The sequence below is a fragment of the Macaca thibetana genome, chromosome 4 (genome assembly GCF_024542745.1).
Source record: "Macaca thibetana thibetana isolate TM-01 chromosome 4, ASM2454274v1, whole genome shotgun sequence".
Lineage (NCBI taxonomy): Eukaryota > Metazoa > Chordata > Mammalia > Primates > Cercopithecidae > Macaca > Macaca thibetana.
This window is the reverse complement of record NC_065581.1, coordinates 24,950,691-24,967,244: the sequence shown is the minus strand read 5'-3', so window position 1 is coordinate 24,967,244 and position 16,554 is coordinate 24,950,691. Positions and strand designations below refer to the sequence as shown.

The window sequence follows — 16,554 nt, the reverse complement described above, 5'->3', positions numbered from 1 at the left end:
TTGCTATAACGTACCTCCTTTTCAAATGCTATTAAGTGGCTAAAAGCTCAAAGCCTACCATACTTAAAAAAAAAAATGAAGTTTCTTTTATCCCACCTCTCCTAAACAATACATGTTACCATGGAAACCAAATAAAAAGATGATATATCCATTGCATTAAATACAAGGATAGACTAGTAGATTAAACATTCTTTAATGGAGTGAATATTCTTCTCATAGCAGTGTCTTTCAAACCCATCTCTCCCTTTACATTCCCAATGCACCTGCCCTAGATGCAAGCTTTATGATTGCCTTCTAATTATTCTCCCCTACCTCCACAATCTCTCCTCCCAAAGCCATAATTTATGTCACAGGAAGAATAATCTTCCTAAAATAGCTTTTTACTTACCTCTTCTGTAAGGCCTTGCATGGCCACCCAAAACCTATAATTTTAAGTCCAAACAGCTTGTTCAAGCAGCAAAGCAGTAAATCTAAAAGAATCTCAGTTGCCACATATTCTTACTTTTCTTACTCTGGTGGTCAAGGTCATCCCTACCCTATGCAATCACATCTCCCACTGCAACATCCCTCGATAAATCCACCACCTTACGGCTAGTTAGCATAATGGTTGGAAGCATAGGTTCTGGCCCCAGACTGCCTGAGTATGGATTTGGCTGCTGCTGCTTGCTAGCTGGGAGACTTAGAGTGAAGTGCTTAGCCTCTCTGGACCATACTTCACATGTGTAATGAGGGTAATAAAAGTACCTGCCTCAGGTTAACATTTAAAAAATGCTTAGAATAGGTGAGGCATGGTGGCTTACGCCTGTAATCCCAGCACTTTGGGAGCCCAAGGCGTGCGGATCACCTGAGGTCAGGAGTTCAAGACCAGCCTGACCAATATGGCGAAACCCCATCTCTACTAAAAATACAAAAAATTGGCCAGGCATGGTGGCAGGTGCTTGTAATCCCAGCTACTTGGGGAGGCTGAGGCAGGAGAATCACTTGAACCCAAGAGGTGGAGGTTGTGAGCTTAGATCACACCACTGCACTCCAGCCTGGGCGACAGAGCGAGACTGTCTCAAAAAAAAAAAAAAAAGAAAGTGCTTAGAATAACAACTCTACCCTAAAGAAAGCACAAAACAAACAGGAATTTTCTTACTTATTGCTTTATCCTTACTGCCTATGACAGCAGCCACCCCACAGACAAGGAAAGTGAGGCTTGGAGAGGTTAAGTGACTTGCCCCAGAGCACAGAATTCCAGGCTACATGTTTGACTTCAGAGTCACCCAATGAGCACCACATTACACTGTATCCATCAGCCCCTGGCTTTTCACATGCTAGGAACTTCTTAAGTGTAGCTCAAATTGTTTACTAAAATATCTTGAACATGCTAGCACCAGTCCCTTTTCACACACTGTTCCCCTAGCCTGGAATACTCCCTTCTCCAACAAGTATCCCCCAATATTTTATCAGTTCAAACTGTTCCATAGTGTTCTCTTCCTCTTCTGAATATTTATGGCACTTTAACTACCTATAAAACTCATTGGCACTAGTCATATCCTGTCTTGTATCGTAACTTGTCTTTTTTATGGGGCTTGTTTTGCAAACAAGACTGTAAATCTACTGAGGATGGGTGGTGTTTGCCTTATGGTTCTTTGTGTTCTCGATGGGGTCCAGCGTGGCATCTTGCCCAGAGCCGACTCTCCTCAAATGGTTGCTGACTGATAAATAGGAGCAAAAGCAGCTAGAAATGGACAAAGCATCCCCTGATTCCCACCAACATCCCTTTTTCTGCTGCAGCACGTTCCACCCCTCACTCATGTGACTGGGGACAGTCTTGGGGGCTGGAGGTTAATAACATGTGCTGTGGTTGGAAATTTGCCTCCAAAATTCATGTTGAGGCCAGGTGCAGGGGCTCATGCTTGTAACTCCAGCACTTTGGGAGGCCAAGGCAGGTGGATCACTTGAGCCTGGGAGTTTGAGATGAGCCTGGGCAACATGGAGAAACCCTGTCTCTACAAAAAAATGGAAAAATTAGCCAGGCATGATGGTGCACGCCTGTTGTCTCAGCTACTTAGGAGGCTGAGGTGGGAGGATCAACTGCACCAGGGGAGGTCAAGGCTGCAGTGAGCTGAGATTCCACCACTGCTCTCCAGCCTGGGTGACAGAGTGAGACCTGGTCTCAAAAAAACAAACAAAAAATTCAAAATGTATGTTGAAGCTTAATCCCCAGTGCAGCAGTGTTACGAAGTGGGGCTTTTAGGTGGTGATTAGGTGATTCAACCATGAGGGCTGGACACTCATGGATGGGATTAGTACCTTATAAAAGGGCTGGAGAGAATTAGCTAGGCCCTTGCATCCCTTCTCCATGAGAGGACACAGCATTGAAGGTGCCATCTTGGAAGCAGAGACCAGGTCCTCAGCAGACACCTAAACTGCTGGTGCCTTGACCATGGAATTCCCAGCCTCCAGAACTGTGAGAAGTACATTTCTATAATTTGTAAATTACCCAATCTCAGGATTTTGTTGTAGCAATACAAACAGACAACAACATGCATCCTCCATACCCTTTTTGGTGTCTGTTCCATACCTGGTTCTTACAATGTAGAGGAAGTAACTAAAAATGAACTAATTGTATCCTCTTCTGGAGGTTCAAGAATGCCTAGAGGGACAACCTTTTTTCTCCCTGAACTTGTAACACATTTAGACTTAGAGAAGGAGGTAGATAAAAGAAAATTAAAACATCACCTGTATTGTAGGAAATTTAGACACATTTTTAATGTAGATAAAAGCCAGATTGGAGAGAGTGGCTTAGGTCTGTTGGCCAAAAGATGGCATAACATTGACCCCCCAGAATTAGTGTTTGTTTCCCACTAAGTCATAAGCAGCACAAGACAACCACAGACCTCCCCTGTGGAGTTTTGCCCCAACACAGTTTAGTGTGTGGAGAAACAGAGGACATGCCGGCAGTTGGCTACAAATAGGAGAGAAAAAGGCTAATTGGGGTCTGCTCATGGCCTTCTTCCAAAATTTACCGAGAAGCTAGGTTGCTCTTAGCTGAGGAGGATGAAGTGATGAGGACAGAAGCATTTATCTAATGTGTGTTCCTCCATGTGGAAACATAAAATCAAGGAGAGAGAGAGAGCGTCCCCAAACAGCCTGCAGCTGTCTTTTCCCTTTGTGTTTAAGCACTACATCTGTGGTTAACCAGAAGTGAGGCCACCCTCCTGGGAAGAAAGATCAGCAGTCTATTAAAGCAATCTTATCCTACTTTCATGGACAATTCCTCCATTACCAGCCCCTTTTCCTGTGTGGATCCTCCTAGGACCTGTCATGGACATCGCAGATTTTGCTCTGAGAAAATTCTGAAATGAAACTGTGCATTAATTACACTAACTCCAAGACTACCAGTTATGAGTTGAATTTTGTCCCCATAAAAGGATATGTTGAGGTCCTAACCTTCAGTACCTCAGAATGTGACTTCATTTGGAAACAGGATCATTGCAGATGTAATTAGTTAAAGTGAAATTGTACAGGGATAGGGTGGGCCCCTAAGAAGACACAGAGATGCAGGGAGAATGCCATGTGAAGATGGAGGCAGAAGGGCCAGGTACAGTGGCTCGTGCCTGTAATTCCAGCCGTTTGTGAGATTGAAGCTGGAGTGTGGCTTGAGCTCAGGAGTTCAGGGCTGCAGTGAGCTATGATTGGCCACTCCATTCCAGCCTGGGCAACTGATTGAGACCCTGTCTCAAAAAAAAAAAAAAAAAAAAAAAAAAAATGGAGGTGGAGCTTGGAGTGCTGCATCTACAAACCAAGGAACACCAAGGATTGATGGCCATTTCCAGAAGCTAAGACAGAGGAGGCATGAAAGGGATTTTCTCTCAGAGTCCTTGGATGACACCCACCCTCCTGACACCTTGATTCCATACCTCCAGCCTCCAGAACTGTGAGAGAATAAATTTCTGTTGTTTTCAGTCACCCAGTTTGTGGTACCTTGTTACAACAGTCCTAGAAAATGAATAAACCATCCTACACCCAAGAGTGAAAGTTCACTCTGTTTCTCACCCCAAATTATGTGCAGACACGTTTCCAATGTAGCTCATCAAGCATCAGAGAGATAACACATCACTGGGTGTTGATTATACTTCTCAGGAATAATAATTAATTTTAATAGCAAAATTCTAAGAAATCTTTCATTTCTTCTAAGTGTTTATTCTCCCCCTCCCATGCTAAAATAAGGAGTTAATGTGCTGCGGAGTAACTAAGTAAAACATGTGTTGAAGAAATAAAAAGGTGCTTATTTTGATTTTCTGAAAGGTTTATTTCAACTTCCATTTTAATTTTAGGTCACCTTTGTGAGAGTACTAAAAATAGATCAAATGGATATTAATATTGTGCTAAATTAATTTTGAGTATAAGAATCCATCCATCCTTAGATCATTTTCAATTAAGGTGCATATGCAAATTCTGCTTTGCACATGTCAACATTATTTAGTAGATGCATTTGTACATATGACCATACTACACTATAGTAACCATAGTTATTATTTAGTATTCTATAGTGTTTCATTGCAAAACGTAGTTTTTTTTTCATTCATTCTCTGATTCTTAGGCATTCGGATATTTTTCCATTTTTGCCTAAATAACACATCTCTGGGTATATTTTTTCTTCTCTTAGATTATGTCCTTAAGTTATTTTTCAAAAGACATTACTAGATCAAACTATAAAGAGTATGTTAGATCAAACTATAAAGAGTATGTTACATGTCACCATCATACACTCAAAAAAGACTGATCCAGTTTACAATACCACCAACAGTGTTATCAGAAGGATTTGTAATTTTTAAAGTTTCGTTGTTTAAAAGTTTAAAGTTTCATGTGGCAAATGTACACTACTAAACATTATGCACTTCATCACGAACCTTTTATTAAAAATTGGCATTATAATCAAATGACCTATGCAATTAAACTACATTTGCTCTTGCCCCAGCACGCAGATAATTTCTCAAACATATCTGACACATAAAACTCTTGGAAAAATTATTTGCTATTTTTATGAGACTTTCACTTCTCTTCTGGAGCTAAAATTCACCAAATAGTTCCGCTGTCACAAACTCTAAAATGGCGGGACTTGAGAAGAGACTAGCTATTTTGACACTGAGCTGAAGAAAAAGGAATAGTTTGATTTGGTGTCAGAAAAGAAACCTAGCTAAGTCCAACTCAACTGAATCTTTGGTGCATACACGGTTCCTGATGATCTATTGCTTCTTCTGTTAAAAAGAAAAGAAAAGAAAAGAATGTGAATTTAGCAATTCTTTTTCTTTCTTTTCTTCCTTTTTTTTTTTTTTTTTTTTTTTGGTGGGGGGTAATTTTGGAAGGAGAAAAGATATAATGAAGAAAATTTAATTTGTGCATGCCAAGACAAGTCAATGAAGAAAGAATAGTGTTTTCAACAAATGGCACTAGGATAACTGGATATCCACATGCAAAAAAATAAATTTGAACCTCTATCTTATACCATATATAAAAATTAACTCAAAATGGATCATAGCCTAAATGTAAGCGCTGAAACTATAAAATTCCTAGAAGAAAACATGGAAGTAAATCTTCGTGACTGGGGATTGGGCAATGGTTTCTTATATGTAACACCAAAAGCCCAAGTAACAAAAATTTTAAAAATGAATCTCATAAAATTCAAGATTTTGTGTATCAAGGACTTAAGAAAATACAGCCCACAGAATGGGAGTAAATATTTGTACATGATGTATCTGACAAGGGGCTTATATTCACCATATTGAAGAAACTCTCACAAAGACAACCTAAGTTAAAAGTCAGGAAAGAATTTGTGTAGATATTTACGCAAAAAAGATACACAGATGTCCAGTAAGCACACAAAAAACTGCTCAACATCATTAGTCACTAAAGAAATACAAACCAAAACTACAATAAGATACCACATCATACCCACTGGAATGGCTAAAATGAAAAAGAAAATAACAAGTGTTAAACGGACACAGGGACACTGGAACCCTCACACGTTGCTGGTGGGAATGTAAAATGGTACAGCCACTTTAAAAAACACATGTCAATATGAAAACTTGTACATGAATGCTTATAGCAGCTTTATAATAGCCAAAAGGTGGAAACCAAATAGCCATTATCTGATGAATGCACAAACAAAATGTGCTATATCCATACTATTATTCAGCTATTAAAAGGAATTAAGTGCTATCGGATGATATAAAACGAGAATGTCCAGGCACAATGGCTCACACCTATAATCCCAGCACTTTGGGAGACCAAGGCAGAAGGATGGCATGAACCCAGGAGTTGGAAATCAGCCTGGGCAACATGGGGAAACTCCATCTCTACAAAAAATACAAAAATTAGCTGGACGTGGTGATGTCTGACTGTAGTCCCAGTTACTCAGAGGGTTGAAGCAGGAGGCTCACTTGAGTCCAGGAGGTTTAGGCACAGTGAGCCCTGATCCCATCACTGCACTCCAGCCTGCATGACAGAGTGAGACCATGTCTCAAAAAAGTAAAATAAAAATAAAATGAGAATGGACCTGAAAACATTATGCTAAGTAAAAGAAGCTAGTCACAAAAGACAGCATATTATATGATGTTATTTTATTTGTTTGTTTATTTATTTATTTATTGAGATGGAGTTTCGCTCTTTTTTGCCCAGGCTGGAGTGCAATGGCGTGATCTCAGCTCACCGCAACCTCCGCCTCTCAGGTTCAAGCGATTCTCCTCCCTTAGCCTCCCAAGTAGTTGTGGTTACAAGCATGCACCACCACACCCAGCTAATTATTTTATATTTTTAGTAGATACAGGATTTCTCCATGTTGGTCAGGCTGGTCTCGAACTCCCAACCTCAGGTGATCTGCCTGCCTCGTCCTCCCAAAGTGCTGGGCTTACAGACATAAGCCACCGTGTCCAGCATATGATGTTATTTATGTGATATGTCCAGAACAGACAAATTCGGAGGCAGAAAGGACATTAATACATTGCTTGGAGCCAGGGTTAGGTAAGGAAATTGGAATGGGGAGTGACTGCGAAATGGGCACAGGGTTTCTTTTTGGAATTATGAAGATGTTCTAAAGGTACATTGTGGTAATGGTTGCACAATTTTAAATATTCTAAAAACCACTGAACTATACACTCTAAATGGGTGAATTTTATGGAATATAAACTACATCTCAGTAAAGCTCTTTCAAAAAAAAAAAAAAAAACTGTTTTAATTATACATAATTACGCCCCCAAAGATACTACTTTTAACATTTACCATATTTATAAACTTTGTAGACCTTCCTTAATGAGAGCTTAGTGAGTGTGAAAGGAGAAGTCTTAAGAATGTCATCATTAAACTATAGGCAAGTCATTCCTTCTCCTCTATGTATTATATGGACATTAAGTCTAATCTATTTACTATCCACATTTTTATCACTGCCTTATGCTATGGTTTGAATAGCTATCCCATCCAAAACTCATATTGAAATTTAATACCCAATGTGGCCATATTGAGAGATGGGGCCTTTAAGAGGTGACTGAGTCACAAGGGTTCTGCCTTCATGAATGGATTAATCCATTCATGAATTAACAGATTAATTGGTTATCATGGGAGTGGGACCAGTGGCTATATAAGCAAAAGGAGGGAGACCTGAGCAAGGATGTTAGCCTGCTCAGCCCTCTTACCCTGGAACATCCTGCCCCACATTGGAACTCCATGGAATTCCCACCAGCAAGAAGGCTGCCAGATGCAGCCCTTTGCCCTTGGACTTCTCAGCCACTGTAACTGTATGAAATCCATCCCTTTTCTTTATAAATTACTCAATTTAATGTATTATGTTATAAGCAACAGAAAATGGGCTAAGACACCTTAGATGTTAATATGGGGACTTATTAGTCAAGCCAAGAGCCAAGTCATAATCACTGACTGCTCTTTTCACCTATGGTCCAGTTAAGTTCCTCCAAGCACCTGAAGTCTCTTGTTTTCTTCATCTCATTTCTACTGCCCTATTTAAAGCCAACATCATTTCTCACCTAGATTGTTGCAAGAGCCCCTTCCAACAGCGTACTCTGCCTACACCCTTGCCCTGTTGATATGTTGATATGCATACTCACCCAGCAGCTAGAGTAATCTCTCTCCTGCTTACAACCCTTCAATATCTCCTCTTATATTTAGACTACAGTTAAAATTCCTCAAAGTGTCTCCCAAGGCTTAAGATGATGGGCTTCTGTTGACCCTTCCAACCCTAGGGCTCTCCACCTCCCACCCTTCTTCCCCACCCAACACTCTGTTTCAACTATACTGCATTTCTTTCAGCTTCTAGCATACATTCTCTCTTTCTCTCTTTTCTAAGCCTTTGTACTACTGCTTTCTCCGGGTGAAATATTTCTACTGCTACCCCCCACTTACCACTCACAGGTCTCACCAGCCTGTGTCCAGCCTACTCCTTCTCATTCTTTTTTTTTTTTTTTTTTTTTTTTTTTTTGAGACGGAATCTGGCCCTGTTGCCCAGCTAGAGTGCAATGAGGCAGTCTCGGCTCACTACAACCTCTGCCTCCTGGGTTCAAGTGATTATCCTGCCTCAGCCACCCAAGTCGCCAGGATTGCAGGCACCCACCACCACACCCAGCTAACTTTTCTGTATTTTTAGTAGAGACAGGGTTTCACGTTGTTGGCCAGGCTGGTCTTGAACTCCTGACCTCGGGCGATTGGCCTGCCTCAGCCTCCCAAAGTGCTGGGTTTACAGGCATGGGCTACTGCACCCGGCCCTCCTTCTCATTCTTTAGGAATCATTTGGCCTTCACTCCCTCCAAAAGTCTTTCCTGACTCCCATGGCTCTATCAAAAGCCCTTGCTAAGATCCCACAGAACTCTATATTTCCCCTATGATAATGACACTCATTGCATAAAATTGGAATTGCCAGTTAACTTTTCCCAACTGCCCATTTACCAGCTATGTAACTTTGGACAAGTTACTTAACCCTTCGATGCTTTATTGCCTATAATATGAAAAGTGGGGATATAAATAGTACCTACATCATAGTCTTGCTATGAGGATTAAATAAGATAACATTTGTAAATCACCAAGAACAGTGCCTGGCACACCGTAAGTGCAACTGAAGTGTTTCTTAAAAAGAGTCGTATACATCTTTAGACAGTGAGTCCCAAGAGGGATTTAAAAAAATCTTCCTGTTGCACTCTTTATAAATGCTACTTAATGAATAATGCATCAATCAATTAATTAAGCAAGTGTACCAATAATTCAAAGCTACCTCGTATTTTCAAGATCAGGAGAAATGGTGGATAATAAATGAAATCGGTTTTCAAAGAAGTCAAGAGAAGACAGAAGCAGAAACAAAGACCGCAGTTTAAGTTGGTGGAGAAACGAGAGGTCGTTCAATAAATAAAACTTGGATCATTTGTTAACCATTTGGAAATAAACCGAAGTGAGAATCCACCCACAGCATAAACAAAAGTAATTCTACATGCAACTGGTAATTGAAAAAGAAAATCTTAAAAGAACTACAAGAAAACAAAACAATGTTTATCTGATTCTGAGCTAGAGTAGATATTTGCAAGCAAGGCACAGAGAGGAAGATTTATTGATGTGGAAAGACGTTCTCTATACACTGAGAGCTGTACAGATGAGTTAGTAAAACTCCAGCCTCTGGAGGCAGACTGCCTAGGTCCATAGCCCACCTCTACCACTTAAAAACTTGGAACAGATTACTTAGCTTCTTTAGGCCTCAGTTTCCTCATCTAGAAAATGGGGATTACCATAATAATTACAACTACCTAGTGTGTCATGAGGATTAAATGAAATATTTGTATATCACACATGATGTAGAATGATACCTGACTGAACTTATTTTTATAAAATAAATTTATATAAAAATTATGTCAGCTCATCATATCTCAGAGTTAAGATGATAAGTATTTAAGTTTTTCTCCCTTTTAACAAAAGTCTAATGGTTCCACAATAAGCATACACTGTTTTTAAAATAAGGAAAAAGTTATTTTTAACCTAAAAAATCACCTCAAAATCTCATTGTAGAACATTTGTAGTCATGCAAAAATATTTATGATCTATTGTAAGAGGGAAAGAGAGATTTATGAAATAGCGTGTGCAGAATAATTTCAATTGGATAAAAATACTTATTTAATGTGCAGAGACACACAATCGTGTGGAAAAAACAAAGAATCTACAATGCCAGCAGTAATTGTCTCTTAATGTTTGAGTTACATGTGATTTTTATTTTCTTCTTTGGGTCTTTTATATTTCCTAACATTTTCAATATGGATGTGATTAATTATAAAACCAGAGAAAAGTTGTAAATTTTTATTTTATTTTATTTTATTTATTTTGAGACGGAGTCTCGCTCTGTCACCCAGGCTGAAGTGCATTGGCTGCAATCTCGGCTCGCTGCAATCTCGGCTCACTGCAACCTCTGTCTCCCAGGTTCAAGCAATTCTCCTGCCTCAGCCTCCCAAGTAGCTGGGATTACAGGCACCTGTCACCATACCTGGCTAATTTTTTTTTTGTATTTTTAGTAGAGACAAGGTTTCATCATGTTGGCCAGGCTGGTTTCGAACTCCTGAACTCAAGTAATCCACCCACCTCAGCCTCCCAAAGTGCTGAGATTACAGGCGTGAGCCACTGCACCAGGCCTGTAATTTTTTTTTTTTTTCTTTTTTTGAAGGAGCAGCATGGACCTTAGATGGGGTAAGAGATAGGTTTTCAACTATAACAGAGGGGAAGAAAAGAAAGTACAGATTTAAAAGTGGAAGAGAAGAGAGTAAGAGAATCATGCTTGATGGTCTGTATTTTCTCTGAAATAGGAGGTGAGATAGCGAGAATGGTTTAAGCTTTGAAATAGTGGTGGGGAATGAAAAGGGGCTAATTAGAGATCTTTTTTTAAAAATTATGAGCAGGGGTGAAGGGCCTACTGTGTTTTAAAATTAACTTAATATTGTGTGAGCTGTGAGCCTTCCATCCCCCAGGGCTCAGAAGCCCTGGTCTAGGAAATGGAGACAGATTAATCCAAGGCTGATGAGAGGTTACAAAGAAAATACGCCATGCATAGCAGAAGAGCTGTAAAGTTCTAAGCCAAAATATTAACAGTGGTTATTTCTGGCTCTTCAGACTATGGTTGGATTTTAAACTTCCTTTTTAAATCTTACTTGCTTTATTTACAATGGACAGGTATTATAAATTGATAAATTTTTTGACAAAAATTTAAAAAACAAACAATACAAGCAAACATATAGAAGTAAACTCTCCTCCCAAAATATCTAATCCAGAGATAACATCCTTGTTCACATTTTGGCCAACATCCTTTCCTCTAAGCACATCTACACATACTCAGTATATATATCATTACCTGTTCTACAAATCACAATATAAATGGCCACAACTCTTAGTTCTTCTACTGTTTTCTCATGTCCATATATACCACATTAGGAAGAATGCCCTGAGTGCTGCACAGCCACCAGAGTGTCTAAGAATCTCAAAGACTTTCTTGTTCTAGAGGGCATACGTTTTATTATCAATGCTAGGACTCTTGGGAATGAGAAAATGTTATTAATCCAATTTGTGCTGTTTATTTCTTTGACATGAGAAACCACTATTAAAGACTAGGGCCTAAGGCTGAGTGCAGTGGTTCACACCTGTAATCCAGCACTTTGGGAGGCCGAGGCAGGAGGATCACTTGAGCTCAGGAGTTTGAGACCAGCCTGGGCAATATAGTGAGATCTTGTCTCTACAAAAAATTAGCCAGGCATGGTGACACATGCCTATGGTCCCAGCTACTTAGGAGGCTGACACAGGAGAAATGCTTAAGCCTGGGAGGTTGAGGCTGCACTGAGCCGTGATCACACCACTGCATTCCAAGCTGAGCAACAGACTGAGATCCTGTCTCAAAAACAAAAAAACAAAACAAAAAAATGAGAGATTGGGCCTGCACAGTTCACCAGCTGTGATTCCTGTGTTGCAGTGGCAGTCACTGGTCACCAATCCTCACCTGCCCTGCTGTGTTTCTCAGCTTGGGCTACAAAGTTGGAGTTCTCCCTTCCCCAGTCAACATTCTGCCAAGGATGATAATTGTGCCAGGGTGTCTGCATCTGAAGACAGTGACTAGTGATAAGAGAAAATACTCATGAATAGGGAGAGCCACTTGCTAAGTGCAAACCAGCCTGCCTCTGAGCATCCTCAGGTGCTTCTGTTGAGTCCAAGTTACCAACCTGCTCTCCAGGTAATTTTATTTAGGCCTCTGTATTAGAGTGCTTGGGCTGCCATAACAAAACAGCCCAGTGGCTTCAACAACAGAAATTTATTTCATCACAATTCTTGGGACTAAAAGTCCAAGATCATCAATGTTCCAGCTGTAAGGAGAAAGCATATCTTTCTTTCCCATCACTAGGTTCATGACTGAGGCTCCAATAACAAAGGACAGATTAACAAGAGAAAAGCAGACAAATTTAATGAACGTAAGTTTTACGCGACATGGGAGCCTTTAGAAATGAAGACTCAAAGAGACAGAGAAGCTTGTGTATTTTTATGCTTAGGTTTGATGATGAGGAGACAGCCATGCAGATGTATAATTGGACAAAGGGATCATCTAATGGTCATAAACTGGGGCAAAGTTTTGGGGACTGTTTGTTCAGATTATTTGTGTCTTTGTGGCTTAAGAAATAAGGGCCTACCATTCCTCCAGGTATAGGGAAGGTACTTCTCAAATGAAAGCCTTGTGACCCGCTTCAGCAGAGAAGGATGAGGGAAAGGTGAGAGCGACCTTCTTGCTTCTGCTGTTTTCTCAAATGCCAAGGTACCATATTTTGAAGTAGCATGACCCGAACCCCTTCTCAGCTGATTTGGTTTCTGGTGAGAGCTCTCTTCCTGGCTTGCAGGAACCTGCCTTCTCACTATGTCCTCACATGGTCTTTCTGTGGGGAATACACCTGGAGAGAGAGAGGGCTCTCCAGTGTCTCTTCTATAAGGACACTAATCTTAGATCAGGGCCCCACACTTATGACTTCATTTAACCAAATTTTTTTTTTTTTTTTCTTGAGACAGAGTTTCACTCTTGTTGCCCAGGCTGGAGTGCAAGGGCATGATCTTGGCTCACCGCAACCTCCGCCTCCCGGGTTCAAGTGATTCTCCTGTCTCAGCCTCCCAAGTATCTGGGATTACAGGCATACGCCACCACGCCTGGCTAATTTTGTATTTTTAGTAGAGACGGGGTTTCTCCATGTTGGTCAGGCTGGTCTCGAACTCCCGACCTCAGGTGATCCGCCCACCTCGGCCTCCCAAAGTGCTGGGATTACAGGTGTGAGCCACCGCACGCAGCCATAACCTTGATTATTAATACTTGCTTACTCCAAATACAGCCACGCTGGAGATTAGGACTTCTATATATGAATTTCGGGGAGACACACACATTCAGTGCATAACAGGTTCTCACTGTGCTGCCCACTCATTCTATGCCCAGCACTTTCCCCTATTGTATTATCACATTAACTGTATGGCTACTACTTATTTACATATGTGTGTCTTTCTTTCTAGATTTAAAAAAGACTTTTGTAAAGCAGACAGTATACATTGTTTCTCTCTGTCTAGTGGTGTGCTGGAGTCAGCACATAACCTGCTTATGAGAGCCAGTCGTTAGTTTCAGAAATGTTGTGAGCTGTTTGTTAAAATAGCCATGATTTAAAATTAAATTATATAAGTGTGCAATTAAATAAATTACATTTAAAATAATGCTAACAAATATTCAGTACTCATCGGCTCCTCATTACTACATTTTGTTGTTATCTGTGCTGGAAGTTATTTACATTGATTGTATCTGGTTGGTGGAAATGGTGTGCTACTGTGCATCTCTTCCCAACTTTGCTTCAATGATGTCACGTTAGTAGCTTGAAATTAGTCATGGTAGGAGTGTTAGCACTATGAAAATCCATAAGCACTGCAAATCAGCTCCTCTTCCTCAGAGCTAGTTATTTAGTTTTTACCAGCATACTACTCACAGTCTATATCCCCAGCAGCCGCGTGACAGGATGCCCAGTAAATGCAGGCTGACTGGCTGGATGAATGGATGGATGATAGAAAAGGATAACAGAAAGAGAGCAGTACAGTTTAGGAGACAGGAATAACAGTTGGCAGAGGATGTTGACTAGGTGGGGCATTTACTATTCTGCCCTTTACCTTGCAGCCTGCCCAGCCAACAACCTCAGTTGTTCTATTTCCTTCTTTTGTGGGTTTCTCATGTTGTGTTCTTACACATTGTGCAAAAGAGTGCAATATAGTACAGAAAACATGGGGTCATCCTATGTTGCTTCATCGCATTTCAAAAGTATAAGTTTTACATTCTGGTTCATTCCACTGGAGACAGTGGTGTGGCAATGTCCACTACAGAATACAGGAAGCCCCACGTTTACCATTCACTACATATTTACGACTACTGTGGATCCAGCGGAAGGTAAGCAGGGTGGGGTCCTGTTGTGGCAAGGTAGTCTTTACCACAAGTTCCGTTCTCATATGCCCTCATCCCAGTGTGTAGAAAGAAAGGGGAACTAAATATTGCTGCCAAAGCTGATTATTCTGTGAATTAGGGACTAGTGAAAAAATCCTACCCAGAAAATGCCAGAAGCAAGGTCTGGATTTCTTTTTCTCACCAAACCTTTATAAACTTCGCCCCCACCAACCATGACATTTCCCTTGTACCAGTTTTTAATGTTCCTATGAAGTGTCTTACACAGTTTTCTTTTAGCGCAAGAAAACAGGAGAGAAAATAGGAAAAAGAACTAGAGTAGCAGAAGCCTGAGGCAAAGGAACTGGAAAGAAAGTGGTGGAGAAACATTTATTGTTATAAACACAGTTGCTTCGGAATTCTCTTTAAGCTGCTTTCAAAGGGATCCTTTTATGGAAGTCTTATCTTTGTCAATAAAACTTGAAGACGCCCTATTCCATTAGTTGGCAGACAACACCATGTAAAGACAGTGATTCGACTGCAAAACTCGTGGATGAGCTGATTAATTTACGTGAGAAAATGTCTATTTGCCCCTCTCTTACCAAAGCCTGGGGGCTGCAACACTTAGAAGACAACACAAGATCCCCCAAGCATAAAAACCATAATCAGTCTCTATGTGATGGTGATTCCTCTGCGTAATATTGGGAGGTAGAACAAAGGTCACTGTAGGGCAAAGGAGTGTTCCAATCACCCTGACACCTGTGATCTGGTGACCACTCACTACTCTCAGGTGTCATTCTACCACTTCCATGTTGATATGAACTTCTAAAGTCTCTGATCGCTCTTGCCTAGAGAACTACTGGAAATCAATAAAGTTATTCATTTTAAAAATGTTGGCCAGGCGCAATGGCTCACGCCTGTAATCCCAGCACTTTGGGAGGCCGAGGTGGGCGGATCACGAGGTCAGGAGATGGAGACCACCCTGGCTAACACGGTGAAACCCCATCTCTACTAAAAATACAAAAAATTAGCCGGGCGAGGTGGCGGGCGCCTGTAGTCCCAGCTACCCGGGAGGCTGAGGCAGGAGAATGGTGCGAACCTGGGAGGCGGAGCTTGCATTGAGCCGAAATCGCACCACTGCACTCCAGCCCGGGCTACGAGCGAGACTGTCTCAAAAAAAAAAAAAAAAAAAAAAAAATTATGGGACATTGATTCCCATCAGGCCTCATGCAAATGTCTTGATTGACCTTTGTCTTCCGGGATGTCACAGTCTAGCAGGGCATGCTGTCTTCAAAACTGACACACAAGACCTAGATCCTGTGGCTGCAAGTCTATTGCCTGGACTGTGTTCTATGGGACTGCAGAGGTCAACACAGAAAATAAAAGATTTGAGAAATCAGCACTAACGCAGCAAACCCTATGCACCCAACACCATCCACCTCGCCTGTTAGATAACTGCACTTTAGGGCTTGTTGAAATGAATATATTTTCCTTTTGTTTAGATGGAACAGTTCAGTCATCCCTGTAAGAACTTTCTGGCATGGGTTTCCACAGGTTTGACTCACTGGCTCTTCGAAAGTGTTTTGACTTGCTCTGGTGACCCTGCCATGTTTCATGTCCCCTACTGCCCATTTGTCTAGATTCTTTGTCCTTAATCTCTACATCAGTAAAGTGAGGAAAGACACACTGAACTGCCTTTTACTTCGTGGGGAAAATAGAAGGATAAGCCACACATACTCCCAAGTGTCTTAGGGAAAATGTGCCTTTATTGACATTAACGTTGTCATCATAAGCTAAGCCATGAGATTCCAGGATTGTGCAAGAGTGAATGCAGAACCCACATTTTTCCCAGGATGAAGAAAAGATTGTTGAATAGGAGGGAGTGAGGGAGGAAGAAAAGAGAAAGAATCTTCCATTTAAGATAAGCATTGCCAACTTTCTGCCTTCACAGAGTAATCTGGCCCAAACAAGTACTTGACAGGATTATTATTATCAGATAACAATATATTTTTATAATATATTATCTGATAATAATTATTATCAGATAATACCTATAATCAGCAATACCTGATTACTTTTGCATAAAGTTTTAATTA

The 16,554-nt window shown here is 40.7% G+C and overlaps 1 protein-coding gene across 2 annotated transcripts in view; it reads left to right on the top strand.

The window, feature by feature from the left end:
- The window catches only part of RIPOR2 (RHO family interacting cell polarization regulator 2), a 239,407-nt gene that overhangs the window by 82,580 nt on the left and 140,273 nt on the right, over positions 1-16,554 (top strand). The window lies entirely within an intron of this gene.